At 44.8% G+C, this 19,323-nt stretch overlaps 1 protein-coding gene and 1 non-coding gene across 9 annotated transcripts in view; both read left to right on the top strand.

The window, feature by feature from the left end:
* The window catches only part of PUS7L (pseudouridine synthase 7 like), a 91,456-nt gene that overhangs the window by 41,980 nt on the left and 30,153 nt on the right, over nucleotides 1-19,323 (top strand). For 5 of the 8 annotated variants that reach the window (XR_011379098.1, XR_011379096.1, XR_011379099.1 and 2 more), the window contains 4 exons: nucleotides 3,048-3,224; nucleotides 7,268-7,392; nucleotides 8,158-8,324; nucleotides 11,234-11,344. The gene's annotated coding sequence lies outside the window, so the exon portion shown is untranslated. Of the gene's footprint in view, nucleotides 1-3,047; nucleotides 3,225-7,267; nucleotides 7,393-8,157; nucleotides 8,325-8,482; nucleotides 8,839-11,196; nucleotides 11,345-19,323 lie in introns of all 8 variants that reach the window. The other 3 variants (XR_011379097.1, XR_011379104.1, XR_011379101.1) reach the window with 2 other exon arrangements.
* LOC127492204 (U6 spliceosomal RNA) lies at nucleotides 18,653-18,759 on the top strand. The gene has a single exon (XR_007921364.1). It is a non-coding gene; the product is annotated as a U6 spliceosomal RNA (small nuclear RNA).

The raw sequence follows: 19,323 nt of genomic DNA, 5'->3' as shown, positions 1-19,323 counted from the left end.
AGATTGATGGCTTCCTGAGGCCAAGTGATGGTGCCACTGGGGAGATACTGGTCAAAGCATTCAGAATCTCAGGGGTGGGGGTTGGGGGTGTCAGTGCAAGAGATCCATCGTATGATGTGATGCCTGTGGTTAATAACAATGTGTTGTATGCTTAGAAATTGCTCTACAAAAGAGAAGTGCCTATTTTAATTAGCTTGATTTAACCATTCCCCAGTTGAATACATATTTCAAAACATGTTGAACACCATAAATATATTCAATATTTATTCGTTAATTAAAAGAATAAAGAAAACCCATGAAAAATGTTTTGTAAATGGAATAGTAGTTTTTAACTTCAGTTTCTTGTTAACACTGAAATGTGTTGTCTTAAGAGGAGCCCCACATTGAGAAAGAATTTCTCTCTGATTCCACTGAATAAAATTCTGTTCAATTTGGTTCATTAACTCATCAGTCAATGCCTCTTGGAAGCGTTTTGTTTAGATCTGTCTTGGCATGTTTGCTGTAAACCAAGCGTTCCTTATTGCAGACCCAGAGTGTGTACCGAAGACAGGGAACGGCTTTACTTGAAACACATTCACATTCTTCCAGAGGCACTGTCCAGAGACCCTATTAAACCCTCACTACAGGCCCAGTCAGTGGTATCTGGGAATGCTGTCACCACTCTGGCCCCAGCAGCCAGTGGTAAGCCAGGCAGTGGCAGGTCCTCACTTCTGGGAGGTGGATACCTGTTCTGCTGAGACGCTGCCAGGGAGTGCGTGAGGGCGAAGCTGCTTCCTATGCCACTCCTGCCCTCATTCCCCTGAGTCTGCAGACGTTGCCTGCGGTGTGTATTGGCCCTGAAGCTGAAGAAACGTACCAAAGTGCAGAACAAAGCCATTCTTTTCACTAGGTTTTTTTAATTAGAAATTTTTATTTTTCCTAAATATGTCATGTGTTTTAACACATGAAGGGTTGTTCATTGCTATTTCAGTCAATGAATTGGTGCTTGTAAGCATTTGTCAGTTTCCATTCTCTGGCAGTAAATTCTGATAGACACAGCTCACACGGAATCGTCCTTTGATGTCTGTGCTGATGCTTAAGAGGGTCACGGGTCACGGGATGAAAAGTGTGAGACACGCTGGTATAGAATGGGGTGCATTTCTTAATGTGTTGTGTATATTAAGAACTGTGGGTAGGGAGTTGTGGCACAAAAACGAGAACATTTGGTCTTTATGCCACTAAGATTTATAAGCACAGCTGAGTCCTGATTTTGAAATTTGAGCTATGACTCCCTCCAGTTGTCTGCATTCTCTAGACCACTCCAGATTTTTCCCAGGATCACCAAAAGTATCCCTCTGTGTGGCTTCTGTTAGTTGCTGCTGTCATTACTCCTTCCATTGGGTAAGGAATTGAAAGTCTGGGTTGAACTGAAATCATAGTACCTGAAGGGCAGTATATTGTGTAAGAGCTTCCCAGCTAGTGTGCTAGAATACACTAGCAGCAGGAGCCTGCAGGACGGTCCCTGTCACCATGAGCATCCTCACTCAGGACTCATGGAAGTCACAGCCCAAGCAGTGTCTAATGGTAGTGTTTTGAAATCACCAAAGGTGACTGTTAACTGCACTGGGTGCATTTCCTTGGTGTGCTAAGCACGGACGTAGATTTGCTGTCCCCTGTGAATGTCTGCCTCAGTAGGAAATTGCTTGATGTGCCCCTGGGTCAGGGACCCATGCCATCCAGGAGAGACAGATGGAAGGGCTGTATCTCCAGGTGGAACCCCCCATCTCTGACATTGTGTCCAATTAGAGCTTCATTTGACATAGCAAGAGTTGATTAAATAGGAGAATAATTCTCTTTATAATGAGGAAGTTTTAACCTTACATTTTTCAAGAGTACGAACATTTGTTAGCTTCTCCAGACATAATCTCAACTGTTGTAAATGGAATGACTATAAAGAAGATTTTTTAAAACTTGCCCACAAAATACTACATTGAGTAACATTTACTGTGTGCTAAGCACTGTTGTGTACACTGCCTGTTACTGCAGGAAGTGTATGGCCATTTCACAGAGAACTCTGAAAGGGTGATGGTCAGAACAGCAGTCTCACACTAAAATATAAAAAAAAAATTACATAAAGGGAATAAATGTCATGTACTTCCATATATATGGTTTTTTTTTTTTTTAATTTTTGACAGGCAGAGTGGACAGTGAGAGAGACAGACAGAAAGCTCTTCCTTTGCTGTTGGTTCACCCTCCAATGGCTGCCGCAGCTGGCTCGCTGTGGCCGGCGCACCGCGCTGATCCTAAGCCAGGAGCCAGGTGCTTCTCCTGATCTCCCATGCGGGTGCAGGGCCCAAGCACTTGGGCCATCCACTGCCCTCCCTGGCCACAGCAGAGAGCTGCCTGGAAGAGGAGCAACTAGGACAGAATTCGGTGCCCCGACCAGGACTAGAACTTGGTGTGCTGGCACCGCAGGTGGAGGATTTGCCTATTGAGCCACGGCACCAGCCCCATATATATGGTTTTAAAACCATAATGACTCTTCCCATGCCACCCTCCCTCCCCCTTCCTTATTTTTCTTTTTCGTTTTTACAATGACATACTTTTAATTTGCTTTAAGCACAGCTTAGCTATCCACTAAATGAAGAATTCAATAAGTAGTAAGTAGGAAAGCCACTGTGCCTCCAGAGTGTAGAAAGGCTATATACCATAATGAAATCTCAAAATATCAAAGGTTAATAAAATTTTAAATGCTTTGAAGCCTACCAAAATCCAACCTTTAATAACTTCCCTGGTGGTTGTATTTTCCTTTATTGTAATCATACACATTCAGTGAGACTCAAGTGGGTTTTTTTTTAAAAGATTTTATTTATTTATTTGAGATGTAGAGCTACAGACAGTGAGAGGGAGAAACAGAGAGAAAGGACTTCCGTCTGCTGGCTCACTCCCCAAATGGCTGCAACGGCTGGAGCTGCACCAATCCAAAGCCAGGAGCCAGGAGCTTCTTCCCAGTCTCCCACATGGTACATGGGCCCAAGGACTTCAGCCATCTTCTGCTGTTTTCCCAGGCCACAGCAGAGAGCTGGATAGGAAGAGGAGCAGCCAGGACTAGAACCAGCACCCATATGGGATGCCAGCGCCGCAGGTAGAAGATTAACCTACTGCACCACAGCGCTGGCCCCGAGACTCTGTTTTATACCTGTGAGGAAAAGAAGTTGGGGAGCCACAAGGCATCGTGGGAAGAGGTAAAGATCGAACTCCTCATTATCCTTAGTTATTCTGCACTTTATAGTATATTAAAAGTGATACTTCTTATATGTATGTAAGCGTAACTGTTGGTATTGATTTCCTTGTGTATTTCTCCTGTTTTTTTTTTTTTTTTTTTTTTTTCTCTCCCTTTTTTTGGTTCATGGCTGCGTGCTCTCCATCTTTATTGGCAGCTCAGTTGTTAGCCCCATGGCTTCAGAGAGTCCTCTGTGGTTAGTTTCCTAAGATGCTTCTCTGACCTTTGTACTGATGATGTCTTCATGTTCCCCAAAGAAGATCCACTTTGAGCCAGCCTCTGAATTCAGTGCCTGCTCTAATTTCACAATGAGACTTATCCTTGCCCTTATAACCCCTGCATATCTCATGTACTTCTATCCCCCCCTTCATACCTCAGTGCTGTAAGGAAAGCCAAGGGTAACACGGAAATTCTCTGAGCCTATTGCTGGGGTTATAGGGTGCTTATTTTTGTTATGCCTTTGCTTTCTAAGTGATACAGCAAAGAAAATATTTTGATGGTCAGCTGAATTGCACAGGTAAGTATCGTTGAATAGTTTCTCCTAGCAGGGGCTGTTGAAAAATAGTCTGTACATGTTCTTTGGTAAGACACATTAGTGAACTTAACATTTCCAGTCCTCGATGGCCGCGTGTTATGTTTCATGTTATCCAGAGGGTGGATACAACAGTATGTGTGTTTTGTAAGATGTGAGCTAGGACACAGGTCTCTGCAAACATCTTCAAGTGACTTCTGATACATGCAAGTGGGCATCCCACCTTCTAGAAATCACACAAAAATAGTAAGGAAAAATGGCAATTTAAAAACCCTACAAACAATACCATGAGCAAACCTAGAGCCCATGTGAGAGCTACCAAGAGTAGCTGAGACCTGCAGCAAAAACAGTGGCTAGACTGTTCAGTAGCAGCAGGTCTGAGCACAGCATCAATTGCTGTCTCTAAAGTGGAAGTTGCCATTGCATGCTTTCACAGTGGTAAAACTGAGCGAGCAAGACCGGTGCCAAGAAACCCTGCGAGGTGTGACATGAGGCCACACAAAGCATCACCAACGATGTGCTGTATTTGTATCAAGAAGAGGAAAGGGGAATCTGTGGCTTACAAGGCTTGGGGCTCTTATCCAGGAATTCTCTGCAAAGATCCTGCCAAGGAAACCCATTCAGTCATGACAAGCAAGGGGCACTGGCGCCACCTCAGCATAAGACAGTGTAAGCAAAGCCCAAGGAGGAGAGGGGCCGAGTTTAGCAAGAGATTGCAAAAGGCTTCTCCAAAAAGACGGCAGTGCAGACCAACACTGCTGATTTTGTTATTCTATGAAGGAAGACTATAAGAAATGGGGCCAGCAAGACAAGAACACAAAGGGCAGCAGGGGACCTGGGAGAACAGATCTGAGCAGTGACCCACATGGCCAAGGCAAACTCGTCAGAGAAATGACAGTGAACTGCGGGCAACAGAGGTGACAACAGGACAGAAGTGGGTGAAAGCAAACTCTGGCCAGTATCTGAAGTTTACACACACACACAGGACAGTAAACCAAAATCTTCACAAAAGACCTTCATGTTTGGGGTCACAGAATGTGAGGGACAAAGTGAAAATGCCACCATCTGTGGAACCGGCAGCCTGATGGGTGCTGAGCTGGGCTGGGAGGAATTCTTGGGAGCTGCCTTTGAGGGGGGCAAGCAGCCCAACCAGAGCAAAAAGCATTAGAATAAACAGCCCTTCCAGTCACAGCAGAATGAGGAAAGAGCTCCTGGTGCTTGGGAAACAGCACAACACAGCAGCACTGGTATTGCACACCTAATGTCAGGATCGGGATTTCTTTTTCTTTTTTTTTTTTTTTTACAGGCAGAGTGGACAGTGAGAGAGAGAGACAGAGAGAAAGGTCTTCCTTTGCCGTTGGTTCACCCTCCAATGGCCGCCGCGGCCGGCGCTCTGCGGCCGGCGCACCGCGCTGATCCGATGGCAGGAGCCAGGAGCCAGGTGCTTTTCCTGGTCTCCCATGGGGTGCAGGGCCCAAGCACCTGGGCCATCCTCCACTGCACTCCCTGGCCACAGCAGAGAGCTGGCCTGGAAGAGGGGCAGCCCGGACAGAATCCGGCGCCCCAACCGGGACTAGAACCTGGTGTGCCGGCGCCGCTAGGCGGAGGATTAGCCTAGTGAGCCGCGGCGCCGGCCCAGGATCGGGATTTCTAAACCTAGCCTTTGATGAGTCAGGACGGTGTGGTCTGCGTGGGAAACACTGGACAGTCTCTCCAAGATTAGAAACAAAGCCATGGAGTCTGCTCACATCCCTCCTGATACATGGGAAATCTGGGCTGGTGAGACAAACCAAGGGGAAGAAATTGAGTGCCTAAAGTTTGGAAAGGAAGAGTCTGAGCTTTTGTGTTTGAAAGACAACATGATGGTGTACACAGAAAAGAATCTACAGACATTTGGCACAGAAGATGCCAGTTGGGATGCCTGGGTTCACGTCCCAGCTCTGGCTCCTAATTCCAGCTTCCTGCTATTTCATACCCTAGGAGGCAGCAGGTACTTGAGCCCCTGCCACTGATGTGGGCACCTGGCCTAGCCCCAACTGTTGTGGGCATTTGGGAGCGAGACAGCAGATGGGAGGTTTCTCTTTCTCTCTCCCCAAATAATTTTAGACAATTCACAGATTATAAAGTCAGTATACAAAAGCTAGTTTTATTTTCATATAATAACAATGAATGAGCAACAAGAAAATTTAAAACAACATTTGCAGTAGTGTAAGTCAGTGAAACATTTAGGTATGTCATTTAAACAAGCGTTAACATGTCCTGTACTGTGTTAACGAAACATTTCTAGGAGAAAATTCAAGACCTGAATAAATGGAGAGAGATGAGACGTTCACTGCAAGACTCTATGCTGTAATGCTGTCAGCTAACTCCAGATCTCAATAAAGGTTCAATTAAATAACAATAAAGTCATGGCTTGCTGTTTGAGTGAAAAGGGCATACATGATTTAGGAAAATATTTGTCAGTTTCTTGTGAGTTTAATGTAGACTCAATGTATGACTCAGCAGTCCCACTCCTGGGTCTTTCCCAAAGACTCAAGAAATATCTAGCCACACAAATACTCATAGGAAAAACGTTCACATAAATCGTCTTTACCACAGTCAACTTAAACAGCCAAATGTCCATAAATGGATAAACAAGTGGTGAAAATATTCATACAATTGAATAAAACATTTAAATCTGATAACTGCAACAATAGCATGTATGAATATCAAAAATAAGATACTGTATGAGAAGCCAGAAACAAAACAGCATGTACTATGATTCTATGTCTATGAAGTTCAAAGCAGGCAAAACAAATGTTGGTAATGAAACTCAGAACAGTGGTTGCCTCGGTGTGTGTGTGGGTGGGTGGGGAGGTGGGTGGGCAGCGGGTTGCATCCAAGGCCCGAGGCACCTTTTTTGTGTGAAGGAATATTTTATACCCTGTACGGGAGGGGTAAGTGGATTGATGAATCTGTCAAGACAGGTTACACTGTGTGCACTGAGGGGCTGTGCAGTTCTGCATGTGGACTGTTTTTGGGTAAAAACACTATCAACTGTGTGTGGCAGACGTGGAGGTCCTTCGCTGAGATGCTCCTTCAGTAGTGAGCCTTCGGGCAGTTGTGCAGTGAGGTGTTGCCTCACGGAGGAGGCAGACACGCCTTCCTGCAGCGCCCGGGAGGACTGCATGGGAGGGGTGTTTTTGCTTCATGTGAGGCTGCTGTAAAGCACCCTGTTTGACTGGACCTCCCTGTAGGATTGGCCATGGTCTCTTCCTTGGCTCTGCATCTGTGTTCTTGCCGCCCAGTTGTCCCCTCAGCCCCAGACCACAGTCTAAAGCCTTTTCCTTCCCACAGGCATTATTCCCAATAAATCTCTTCTGTGTCTGATTCCATCTTGGCTTCTGGCACAAGCCATCAGTTTAAAACAAAAGTGTGATGGAAAGGAGATGAAGTTGCTGTCATATTGATGCATTTATTTTCATTTTTTCCAGGAAGCAAGTCTTACATGATGTCCTATGCCAGACACTCATCTAAAGCAAACAGCTTCAACGCGATTGAATATAAGGTGGTGACCAAAAGCCTGTGCACACAGAAGAGATCGTGACCTTAATATCAGGTGAAGAAGAATGGATTCAAGCAAAAGCACACTGAGTGAGACTAGAGGATGCTTTATAAAGCTGAAGTTTTCAAATCATGGACTTAAATGGGTTTGAATTTGCACAGAACACAGTAGTTGCATCAATCAAAAAATAGATTCTGTGTAGATAGGAGACACGAATATACCACTCATAGGTCACTTTACTCCCCTTCATCTCTGACAGATTAAGTGAAAAAAAAGCATTTGGATGTAGAAGAATTATGTCAGTTAATGAAGTGGATAATCTGTTGACATAAAATGTCCGATATACGCGGAGAATAGATCAGACGCCCCAGCAACATAGCATTCATTATACAGAACTGCGCTGTCATCTATTGAGTAACAAAAAGCCAGTAAATCTGTAAACATTAAAAGAATGAAATCATTCTAAGTTACAATTCAATAAGTACATGTAATGAGTAATGAGCAAATGAACACTGCAGAAATGTGCACTAGAAGTAAGGGAGAAGTAACCACAAAAGGAAAAATAATGACTTGTTCTTTTGCCCAACTCTCAGCATATGTATAAATTTGAAAACCTGGATGAAACGTGGTTTCCTAGGAAAATCTAAAAACTGACTCCAAAAGAAATAGAAAATCTAGTCAGGATTTCAAAAAATCGGAGTTTCCAGATATATGCACAAGTTCCAGGATCTGATGACTTTACAGCAAATCTAACATTCCTTAAATTCTAACAAGCCTTCAAAATACTTAAAACCCTAATGCTGCTTAATTTTATTTCAGAACATAGAAAAGGAGGAATATGATCAGAGTGTTTTTCTGAAGCAGAGCTAACGATGAAACCTGCAACCAAGGCTGCCAATTGCCTTCCTGCGTCTTTTCCTCCATCCTTCATGGCGAAAGTCTTGCTCTGGGGCTCCTAGCTGCCCAGCCAGAGGTTCCTTGTTGAGGTAGGGCCATGGGGCTAGGCTCTTGCTAACAAAATATAAGGGAGGGAATGTGGCACCTGTGGCTCTGGGCCTCAGGCATTGAATGTCCTCCCAGTACTCTCCCCTGCTGTACAAGCTGGAGCTTGATGCCTCACATAGGTTTTTTTTTTTTTGGACAGGCAGAGTTAGAAGGTGTGAGAGAGAGACGGAGAAAAAGGTCTTCCTTTTTCCATTGGTTCACCCCCAAAATGGCCGACACGGCCGGCGTGCTACGCTGAACCGAAGCCAGGAACCAGGTGCCTCCTCCTGGTCTCCCGTGCAGGTGCAGGGCCCAAGCACTTGGGCCATCCTCCACTGCCTTCTTGGGCCACAGCAGAGAGCTGGACTGGAAGAGGAGCAACCGGGACACAATCCAGCGCCCCAACCGGGACTAGAACCCTGTGTGCCGGCGCCGCAGGCAGAGGATTAGCCAAGTGAGCCACAGCAGCAGCCCACCTCACACAGATTCTACCACAGTCAGAGTAACATCCAACAGGTTAGTTTTGTTTTTCAATTTTTATTTATTTGAAAAGGAGAGAGACAAAGACAGAGACAGCTCGCATCTGGAGGTTCACTCCTCAAATGCCTACAACAGCTGATGCTGGGTCAGACTAAAACCAGGAGCCTAGACTTCAATCTGGGTCTCCCACATGGGTGGCAGGAACTCAGGTGCTTGAGCCATCATCTGCTGTACCCCACAGTAAGCATTAGCAGGAAGCTAGAATAAGATGTAGAAGTAGTACTCAAACCGGGGCTGGCGCTGCGGCTCAGTAGGCTAATCCTCTGCCTTGCGGCGCCGGCACACTGGGTTCTAGTCCCGGTTGGGGCACCGGATTGTGTCCCGGTTGCCCCTCTTCCAGGCCAGCTCTCTGCTGTGGCCAGGGAGTGCGGTGGAGGATGGCCCAAGTCCTTGGGCCCTGCACCCCATGGGAGACCAGGAGAAGCACCTGGCTCCTGCCATCGGATCAGCGTAGTGCGCCGGCTGTAGGGCGCCGGCCGCGGCGGCCATTGGAGGGTGAACCAACGGCAAAGGAAGACCTTTCTCTCTGTCTCTCTCTCTCACTGTCCACTCTGCCTGTCAAAAAAAAAAAAAAAAAAAGAAGTAGTACTCAAACCTAGACATTCCTATATGGATGCAGGTGCCCCAAGTGGTGTCTTCACACCGTACCAAATGCCAGCCCCCAAGAGTTGAAGTAACAATGGAATGAGCTTATGTTCATGCATAACCACATCAAACAGAGGCTGCCTGTGAACTGGACTGCTTGTCTTAGAATTGTGATATGAGAGACACATAAGCTTCCCATTGTATATTCAATGTTAGGAATGTCTTCCTTAAAAAAATACAGTACCAAAACTGGAAATGGGCTAAATATAAACAGTAAAAGTACAGATCAATCTTAGAATAATTACCTAAAAATGCTCCTGTATAGGTGCATGTGTCTGTCCATCATCTATCATCGTATTACCAAACGGAATCCAGAAGCATAGTGTGAAGTATGGGCATTTGATATTGTGGTGAAGACGTTGCTTTGTTCACAATCCCGTATTGGAGTGTGTGGATTCAAGTCCCAGTTCTGCTCTTGATTCCAGCTTCCTGCTGGAATTCCTGCTGGATTCCAGCTTCCTGGAATGCTGTGGATCCTGGAAGGCAGCTGGTGATGGCTCAAGTGCTTGGGTCCCTGCCAGGATTGAGTTGCTGACTCTTGGCTTTGGCCTGGTCCTGACCATTATGGGCATTTGGGGGAGTGAATCACCATATGAGATCTCTCTCTCTCTGCCTTCCAAATAAAATAAAAATTTAAAACAAAATGGTTTTAGAACTCCCTTGACAAAAAATAATTAGCACATTATGTCCACATTCTTAACTTTGAAGAGTAAAAAGATGGTTTTGGGTGTGTACACCAGCACAAGCCATTCTGCTAATCGGCTGTTGAGAATGGTGGTATATGGGCAACCACAGATCCTAAGAAGGAACCTGGCAAGACTCAATGCCTATTCTTGGTTTCACAACCAACAGAGGAAACACCAAGAGTAGATCAACACTTTCTTCCCACGACAAAGTATGCCTGATTCTAAAAGGCGGTGTCATGATCAGTGGGGACGCCTTAGACATGTTCTCAGGGTCCTGATGAAACAAGAGCTCTCTGTCAGCCCTGTCACCCAGTGCTGGACTGGGGATGTTGGCCAGCACCCTAAAATGAAGAGATGAAACTGTCAGTCTTTGAGAAAACTAGGCAAGGGATCTTCAAAAAGTTTATGTAAAATCTGTATTATAAAAAAAAGTGTGTTTCAAAAAATTTGAAAGACATCTGTTAATTCCATGAACTTTTTGAGGTATCCTGGTGTACTTGGAAAACCCAACAGAATTAACTGAAAAACTGACTTGTTTCACAAGACAGTAGGGTCAACAATTGAAAAGTTTTATCTAATAAAGCTCTAGATGATAGTTTACACACACACACATGCACACACATACACAGTATATGTGTAGATGATAGTTTACACACACAGACGTGCACACACATGCACAATATATGCTCACAAATGGAGTTTATAACTCTTGGCATAGCAGTGTGGGAGATACTCCAATTGTAGGAGTAAGCTGTAAACTATATAAAATAGCTTAGTGATTTACTTGTAACCCAGATCAAAGTCAGACTTTCTGTGGTTTCCATTCCCATATATTTTTTCAAGAACATGTAACATTTGCATAGTATACATTTTGCATTATCTACTTGTAATCAGGGCTTAACTTGCAGGAGGGGAAAAACACAAACTAATGCTCTTATATTAAACAGAAAGGGTACCATCAGGTTTATGTAACCATATCCACAATGGATGTGCTTTCTCAAAGGCTGGTCTGATTCAAGAATTTCTTGGGGGCTTTATAGATTTGGTGGAGATTATTGACTGAACATTCGAGACATAGAGATGAAAGTCAACAGAAGTCACTAGTTCCACAACAACATTGGAATCACCTGGACAAACTCCTAATGGACCAGGTAAGGAAACTATTTCCGTCTGTAAAAGCAACAGTACCTCTTGTAGGGTGATGTTTGAGTTCCTAAACCAGGTTGTTGACCAGTGTCTCTAGCATCAGAGGGTCAGTGAGAGCAGATAATTCAGAAGAGGCAGCACTGCTTGTGACAGCCTGAGAGACATTGCATGGAGGGAGCCTGCAGGGCAGCTGATACCCTTAGAAAAGGAGGGAGTTGGAGGGAATTTCCCCAAAAACAAATATTTGAATGTATGAATTGCTCTGTGGTTAATATAATTTAGTAAACCTGTATGAATGAGCCAAAAGTACAAGTTTATTTTGTCTTTCTCTAGATCCAGCTATCTCTTCAGAATATTTTCTTTAATGACCGTAACATGTGTTTTATCCAAGAGACTTGGTAACATCTGGTTTAAATAGTTGTGCTCTATAATTTTCAAGTAATTCAGATCCTTTCCCTCACACTCATCTCTTCTGTAACTGTGTAAGTTTAATTCTATGATCATTTCCGTCTTGTCTTTTCAATATGCTGTAATAGCCCGTGAGGGCAGGGACCTGGCTGGCTGCTTGATTGATTTGTTGGGTGGATGGGTGAGTGGCTAGTTTTCCTCATTATATCCTCACCATCCCACACCATGCCTGTCATACAGTAGGTACTCAGTAATTCTTAGGAATGAATAAATGAATACAAGTTAATAAGGTTGATGGAGCTCTTTACTAAAGTCTGCAAGTGACTCTGTTCCTTCTACATGGAATTTTTCTGGAGGTAGAGAGATGGATGGATTGATTGATTGATTGATTGATAGAACAAGCATTTATTTACAAGGTAGACACTATTCTGAGCATTGTGATGAAAGGAATGGGCATAGTTTCTGCTCTTAAAGAGCTCACAGTCCTGGGGTAGATGCTCAATAACTTGCCAACTGTGTATTTCCAGCATCTGAGGGAGAAGTGCAGTTCTGTACGTGTGCAGTGCTGCACCAGGGGTTCTTCTGGGCTGTTTGTTTCTAAGTATGGTTATCATATCTGTGTCTTAAAGAAATAGAGACATAAAAGTCATGATTTGTATTTCATCCTGTCTGCCAGGAGCTGGAGACTCAGAAACAAACCAGACAGAGACAGAGATGGTCCCTGCTAGCAGGGATGGCAAAGTAAACAGGCGAACAAGAGACATTTAATAGCAGTGTAAGTACTGCACATGAAATCAGTGTAGGGGTGCAGCCAGGGAGGGAAGAGCCAAGAGAGACTCAGGGAGGGACTCCTTTGAGTTGGTGACACTGCACCGAGAAGGGAAGTAGGGGTTGGAACCAACGTGGTAAGTCTTCTGGGGAAGCGTCAGGGCCAGGCGTAGCTCAGGAAACAAGCTTGGCTGCATCAGGGAAGGCCGGCAGTGGATGTGACCTGGCCTTGGCTTCCATGGGGTGAGACAAGACCCGGGAAACCCACAGCTACATTCAGCACCTGTGGGTTCTCGTCCGCATTGCAACCAGGAGTTAATGGTGAATTCACACAGCTCACAGGATGGCCACTCACAGACGAGGGCTGTGTGGTGCTGAGCACAGAAGCAGCACAGTTGTGTAGCTGGATTTCAGAGACAGGTCAATGAGACCCTGGATGCAATTAGCTTGCCATCCTCTGGGGAGTTCCCTTCCGCCAGCGCGTCACCTTGGCCAGCCCAGCACTGGTGTCCGTCAGGGTGGGGTGTGTGTACCGGGGTCATGCCCAGGACACAGAGGGTTTGTTCCCTAGGAAGTGTTTGAGAAGCCCACCTGTCAGGAGGAAAAGGATTGGGTTTGCGGAGGGATTAAAAGCAAAACAATTTCAGATCTTTCGGGGTGTGGGGGGAAGAGTGATTCTGGTCTTCAGTCTGTAAAGTGAAGAAGAATGGGGAACAGTCCTGTGGCCTTAGGATGACCCGAGTGCGGCCATTACTCAGTGGGTGACCCTTTGCTGCCTATAGGCCCCAGGGCTGAGCCCCAGGGAAGCAAGGGCAGGGCAGGGTCTCTGCACAGGTGTTGAAGACAGGGCCGACCTCTTTTCCTCTGTGTCCGGCCAGGGATTAGGGGGAATCGAGGGAAGCATCGAGCTCAGAGGAAGAAGCTGAACCTAATGCTGAAGTGGTTGGTGTGGGTGGGGTAGAAGTGATTGGTTCAGCAGTGTGTGAGTTGTGTGAATAGGTCATAGGAGTGCTGGTCTGTCCGTGGAATGAAAGTATTTGTGGCACACACAGTTCCATGACTGGCACCAGTTGGTGCTCCGACCCTCTGCTGTTAGGGTTTTTTTTTTTTTTTTTTTTGGTATTTTTTAAATTCATATGAATTAGTAAATACCCCTGTCCTTATTTGGCATGTGGTTTTTCTTGACTTTTGGTTTCGGGGCAGTGGATTCCACGTTCATGGTTTTCGTCCCTGCTCAAGCAGCAGCTAACGGCTCTCACAGCTCATGGTCTGTATCTTGGGTGAATTTGCAGGTGCATTCGTCCTCCTGCACTGTTGCCTCCTGGTGTCAGGGTGCTTCACTTGAGAACCTTCCAGAAGGACCCTCTACTGCAGTGGTTTGGGTTTTCCCTCTTGACTCTGCTTCATCGTGGGTAACCTTGGCCTTGATTTGCTCCCCAGAAAACAAAGAAGAGCTCTGTTTCTTTGCCAGCCCTGTCACTAGAAAGGGGAGCAACTCAAATGTAGCCCACCAGCTGCTCTCCAGGAAGACTGCAAAAACGCAGAGATAGGAGCAAGTGCGGCTCCTGACCAAGCAGAGTCGCCGTGTGCATGGGGCAGGCTTCCAGTGGCCTGGCTTCACCTTTCCCTTGCATGCTCATCCCTTCCTTGGGTCCTGTGAGCTGCCATATTGTGCTTGCTTTGACTTAAGGTAGCCAGGTTTGGTTTCTGCTGCTTGTTACCAAAGAATCCTAAATGACACCTGAGCCATGCCAGGTGCCTCCTTAGTTCCCATGCCCATAAATAAGTCCTTGAGAGAAATAACTCCTACCAGGAAAATATGTAACTTAGCCAGCAAAGGGTATTAACCATGGATTCCGTGGTGGAATGTGCTGTTCCTGCCAGGTATTGTACACGTCTTCCTAAGGAATGCTTTAGGGGAGGACGTATTTTGGTCATGATACATTGCGGTCTTACCCAGAAGTTGTCCAGAGACTGGCCCGAGCAAAGCTGCTCACTCTCAAAGGACAACACCTGTGGCTTTCATAGCCTGCAGCTTTGTCAGGAACCCAAAGAGCAGAGCAGATACAGGGAGCAGGAATTCATCCCCAATCTTTGCTCCCTGAAAGCATCCGAAAGCTTCGACAACTGAGTTTTACATGAAACACAGATTTTGTACTCTTATTTGTTAATCATTGTATTTCTGGTTTTAGTTTCAACTTTGTGTTTTCAAAATTCCCACAAAGTATAGATTATAGAATGCAGTTTTTGGCCGGCGTCCTGGCTCAATAGGCTAATCATCCGCCTGTGGTGCCGGCACACTGGGTTCTAGTCCCTGTCGGGGCGCCGGATTCTGTCCCAGTTGCCCCTCTTCCAGGTCAGCCCTCTGCTATGGCCCAAGTACTTGGGCCCTGCACCCCAAGGGAGACCAGGAGAAGTACCTGGCTCCTGCCATCGGATCAGCGCGGTGCGCCGGCTGCGGCGGCCATTGGAGGGTGAACCAATGGCAAAGGAAGACCTTTCTCTCTGTCTCTCTCTCTGTCCACTCTGCCTGTCAGAAAAAAAAAAAAAAAGAATGCAGTTTTTATGCTTTCAAAACCATGTTACAGTGAAATTTAACAAGGTTTTTTGTTAATACCATAAAAATGTTACAAGTATTAGTCATAACTCCTTTCAAGACTAATTGAAATCAGCATTTTTAAAACTGGATATAATTTTTAACAGATTTATTTATTTGAAAGGTTCAGTTATAGAGAAACAGGGAGAGAAAGAGAAATAAAGAGGAAGAGAGAGAGAGAAAAAGATCTTCCATCTGATGGTTCACTCCCCACATGGCTGCAATGGTCAGGGCTGGACCAGGCCAAAGCCAGGAGCCAGGAGCTTCATCCAGTTCTCCCACATGAGTGCAGGGCCCCAAGTACTTGAGTCATCTTCCACTGCTCTCCCAGGCGCATTACTAGAGAGCAGGATTGAAGTAGAGCAGCCAGGACTTGAACTGGCGCCTGTATGGGATGCTAGTGACTCAGGCAGAGACCTTACCCACTACACCATAACAATGGCCCCAATTCTTTTAAACCTTGAATCTGAAAATAGGCATTAAAATTAGAAAGTAATATTTTAAAATAAGGTTCCTTTCTTGTTTTTTTTTGAAGAATTATTTTTATTTACTTGAAAGGCAGAGTTACAGAAAGAGAGAAGGAGAGACAGAGAGAGAAAGGTGTTCCATTCATTGGTTTACTCCCCAAATGGCTGTAACAGCTAGGGCTGGGCATTCCAAAGCCTGGAGCCAAGAGCTCCTTTCAGGTGTCCCATGTGGGTACAGGCCCTCAAGCACTTGGGCCATCCTCTGCTGCTTTCCCAGGCACATTAGCAGCGAGCTGGATTGGATGTGGAGCAGCTGGGTCTTGAACCCACACCCATATGGGATGCTGGTGTTGCCGGCAGGCAACGAATTTACCTGCTACACCACACCATCCATTCAAGTAAGGTTATTTTCTAGTGGTATTACTTTGTCTAAATAAAAGATATTTTTGAAAGTTTGTAGTTGTGTTTATTTTGGTTTAGATTTTCTTTCTTTCTTTTTTTTTTTTTTTTTTGGTTTCTGGTTGGTGTACCCCATAATCATTTATTTTAAAACATTTCTTAAATAGTAAATACGATGCGAGCTCTTAAAAGTTCATGGAAAATGTGTATCATGAAAAAAATCATGCATGAATTTAAACACTTTTTTGCCTGAAGATAATTCCATTTTCCGTATACTGCTTTGAAGTGCCATCGTAAATTGCTGAGGTCTGTACTCTGTGCTGGAATTGAATCATTGCTTGCAGCAAAAAGTACACGGGGTTCACGTTTGTGTTGCGTTTCATTTTTAGCTCTCTCTTGAAATGCAGCTAAGAGATCTCAATGTCTGCGCTTTACGTTGTTAGCCTCATTACTTTGTGCTTCCTTCTGCCCTCATTGCTCATCTTTGTTCACTGCGTCCAACTGTGTGCATAATCACAGTCCAGTCTTCCGTCTTCCAGGAGGTCTTCCACATTCACTTCCTTTAAACCTCCCTTCCCAAATGCCCATCTCACCTGAGGTTCCTTTGTGATATGCTTTTGGTTGCCTTATTATTCAGCATTCTACATAACTTGTACTCAATTGGATTCTGTATTTGCTGAAATCATGCATTGAGACGTATAGCCAAGAATTTTTTTTAACTAAAAAAAAAAATGGAATAGTGATGTAAAGAAAATTGGACATATCTGTTGGGTACTATTTGATGCTTCAACACATGTATACGTTGGATGGTGTCCAGTGAGGGTAAATATAGCTGTCCATCCAAACATTTAACATTTCCTTATGGTGAAAACACCCAGAATCGTACATCCTAGTTCTATTTGTTTGTACCGAGAGTGACTGCAGATAAGCTCTAAGTGGTTTAGAATCCTGGCCTCTTGCTGGCTTGCACTAGGCAAATGTTTGTCGGTCCCCATTGTCCTCTGAGCGCACGACTCAACTTTTCTAGGTGGTTTCCTCTTCTGGTAAAAGCAAGTATCTGTCTGTATTTTTCAGTAATACCAAGTATCGTTTATGCAGGTAGTTAGCACAGTTAACTGGATATAGTCCTGATAATGATACAGTTAAACTTATGCTATTCTCCCCCTTTGCCCAAAGGAAGTAGTAGATGATGTTGTAGAAGATGGAGCCAAGACTCAGACAGAAGACCACTCTCAGAGTGCTCTGCATCCTGCAGAAACTGAATGAGGGGACCAAGGAGTTGTCCCTTGCCTGAGATCTTTTCCTACTCAGGTTTCGTCGTGTGGTTCCCCGTTCACGTCTTTGAGTTCCTCCCCTGGTCATCTCTCTGCAGGTTCCTCTTTGCTCACCTCAAGAACATTAGAGTGGAGAGAGTGGTTACAGATCAGCTTCCCTTTGCGGTGTGCAGCTGGGCTCTGACCTGAAGCCCCTGCTGGGCTTGCAGAGTCCGTCTGTGTGCGTCCAGGTTGTGTTCAGCCGCTGCTCTCCGCCTCGCTCCCTGCCACCGCGTAGCTGGGCCGCTCTTGTCCTGTTCACTGCTCCTTTGCCTATTTCCCTTCTTCCCCTCAAGCTTTTACATCTGCCTTCCTCACCAAATATGTTTCTTGTTGGTCGAATGTGTTTTTAATTTGAGTCTTCAAATCGTCTCCCATTGCCTGGAGTACTGACAGCTCGTCTGAAACCCCATTTGTAATTGTATCCTGTTACATTAGATTTCATCTGCTTTTTTTTTTTTTTTTTCCTCTCAGGAATCTTGTTCTCCTGATTTTCTTATGATATGATCTCTCTATCTGCTGCTTTGTTCAGACTTCACCATTTTTCTGTGCTGACAACAGCAGAACAAGTTAAAGTTGATCTGATAGTAATCACATACGTATCATTAGAGTCCATTCTATAGTTATATAATGGGATAAACTCTGCTTCTTTCTATCAATCTTAATAAACTAAGATTTTTCATATATATTTAAAGATTTATTTTATTTGAAAGACAGACTTACAGGGAGGGAGAGAAAGAGAGATCCATCTTCAACTGCTGGTTCACTCCCCAGATGGCTACAACACCCAAGTTTTGGTCAGGCCGAAGCCAGGAGCTGGGAACTCCATCCTGGTCTCCCACATGGGTGACAGGGTCCCAAGCACCTAGGCCTTTCTCTGCTGCCTCCCCAGGTACATTAGCAGGGAGCTGGGTTGGGAGTGGAGCAGCTAGGACTCAAACCAGTGCTCTGAGTACAAGTGGCAGCGTAACCCACTGTACCACAATACTGACCCCAAATTTTATGTTTTTAAATAATTATAGAATTTCAGGAGTCTGTAAAATTTGGATAAGAAAGGGGTCATTGTTACTGCACAGTGGGTTAAGCTGCTGCCTGCAACACCAGCATCCCGTGTCAGAGTGCCCGTTCAGCCTTGGCTGTACCACTTCAGATCCAGCTCCCTACTAAGCAGAAGAAGATGGCCCAATTACTTGGATCCCTGATAGCCATATGGGAGACTCAGGTGGAGTGCCAGGTTCTTGGCCTCAGCCTGGCCTAGCCCTGGCCGTTGCAGCAGTTTGGGGAGTAAACCAGCAGTTGGAAGATCGCTTTCACTCTATGCCTTTCTAATAAATAAAACAAACCTTTAAAAACATTTGGATAGTGCTCGTTTTGGCAGCACCTATACTAATAAAACTGGAGTGCTACGGAGATTGGCATGGCCTCTGCACAAGGATGAAATGCAAATTCCTGATAAATCAGTATATATGAATTACTTGAAATTTGTTTACTTTAAATTAAAAAATCAAAAATAAAAACATTTGGATAAGATAGAAATTTCTATGAAAACTCTGGGAGATAAGTAAGCAGATTTTGGTGAAAGTGAGTGACTCAGTGTGTTAAAAGACTTGAGCATCTCTGTGTCAGTTTTGGGGGTTCAGCCCCTGTGTCCTGCCTGTCCCTGTGTTCTGACCACTTTTCTTCTGTTAGGACTCCACGTGACAACCTGTTGGTTAAGGAGTTTTCACTCAGACCTAGAGTCTACAGAGCAAAACTCCATACTCTCACATTTGAAACAAAATGTCTTATTTATAGTTTGCAGAAATAATTTAGGTTATTCCTTATCCTTTTGAAGACACAGACTAGTCAGCAGTACTTAGTTCTGTCCACTAGGAACATGGTCTCAGAGTCTCCAGGAAACTGACCCACCTCCTGATTTTAAAGGATCCTAATTGGACAACTTCATCATTAGTTTGGTGTTGGATGAAACTCTTACCATGCCCATAAATTAGCTCAAGGAAGTCTAACATACCTACAGTTTGAATCCCTTTATC

The sequence above is a fragment of the Oryctolagus cuniculus genome, chromosome 9 (genome assembly GCF_964237555.1).
Source record: "Oryctolagus cuniculus chromosome 9, mOryCun1.1, whole genome shotgun sequence".
NCBI classification, from domain to species: domain Eukaryota; kingdom Metazoa; phylum Chordata; class Mammalia; order Lagomorpha; family Leporidae; genus Oryctolagus; species Oryctolagus cuniculus.
Note: the sequence above shows the minus strand (reverse complement) of the source record. Positions and strands in the feature narration are given on the sequence as shown.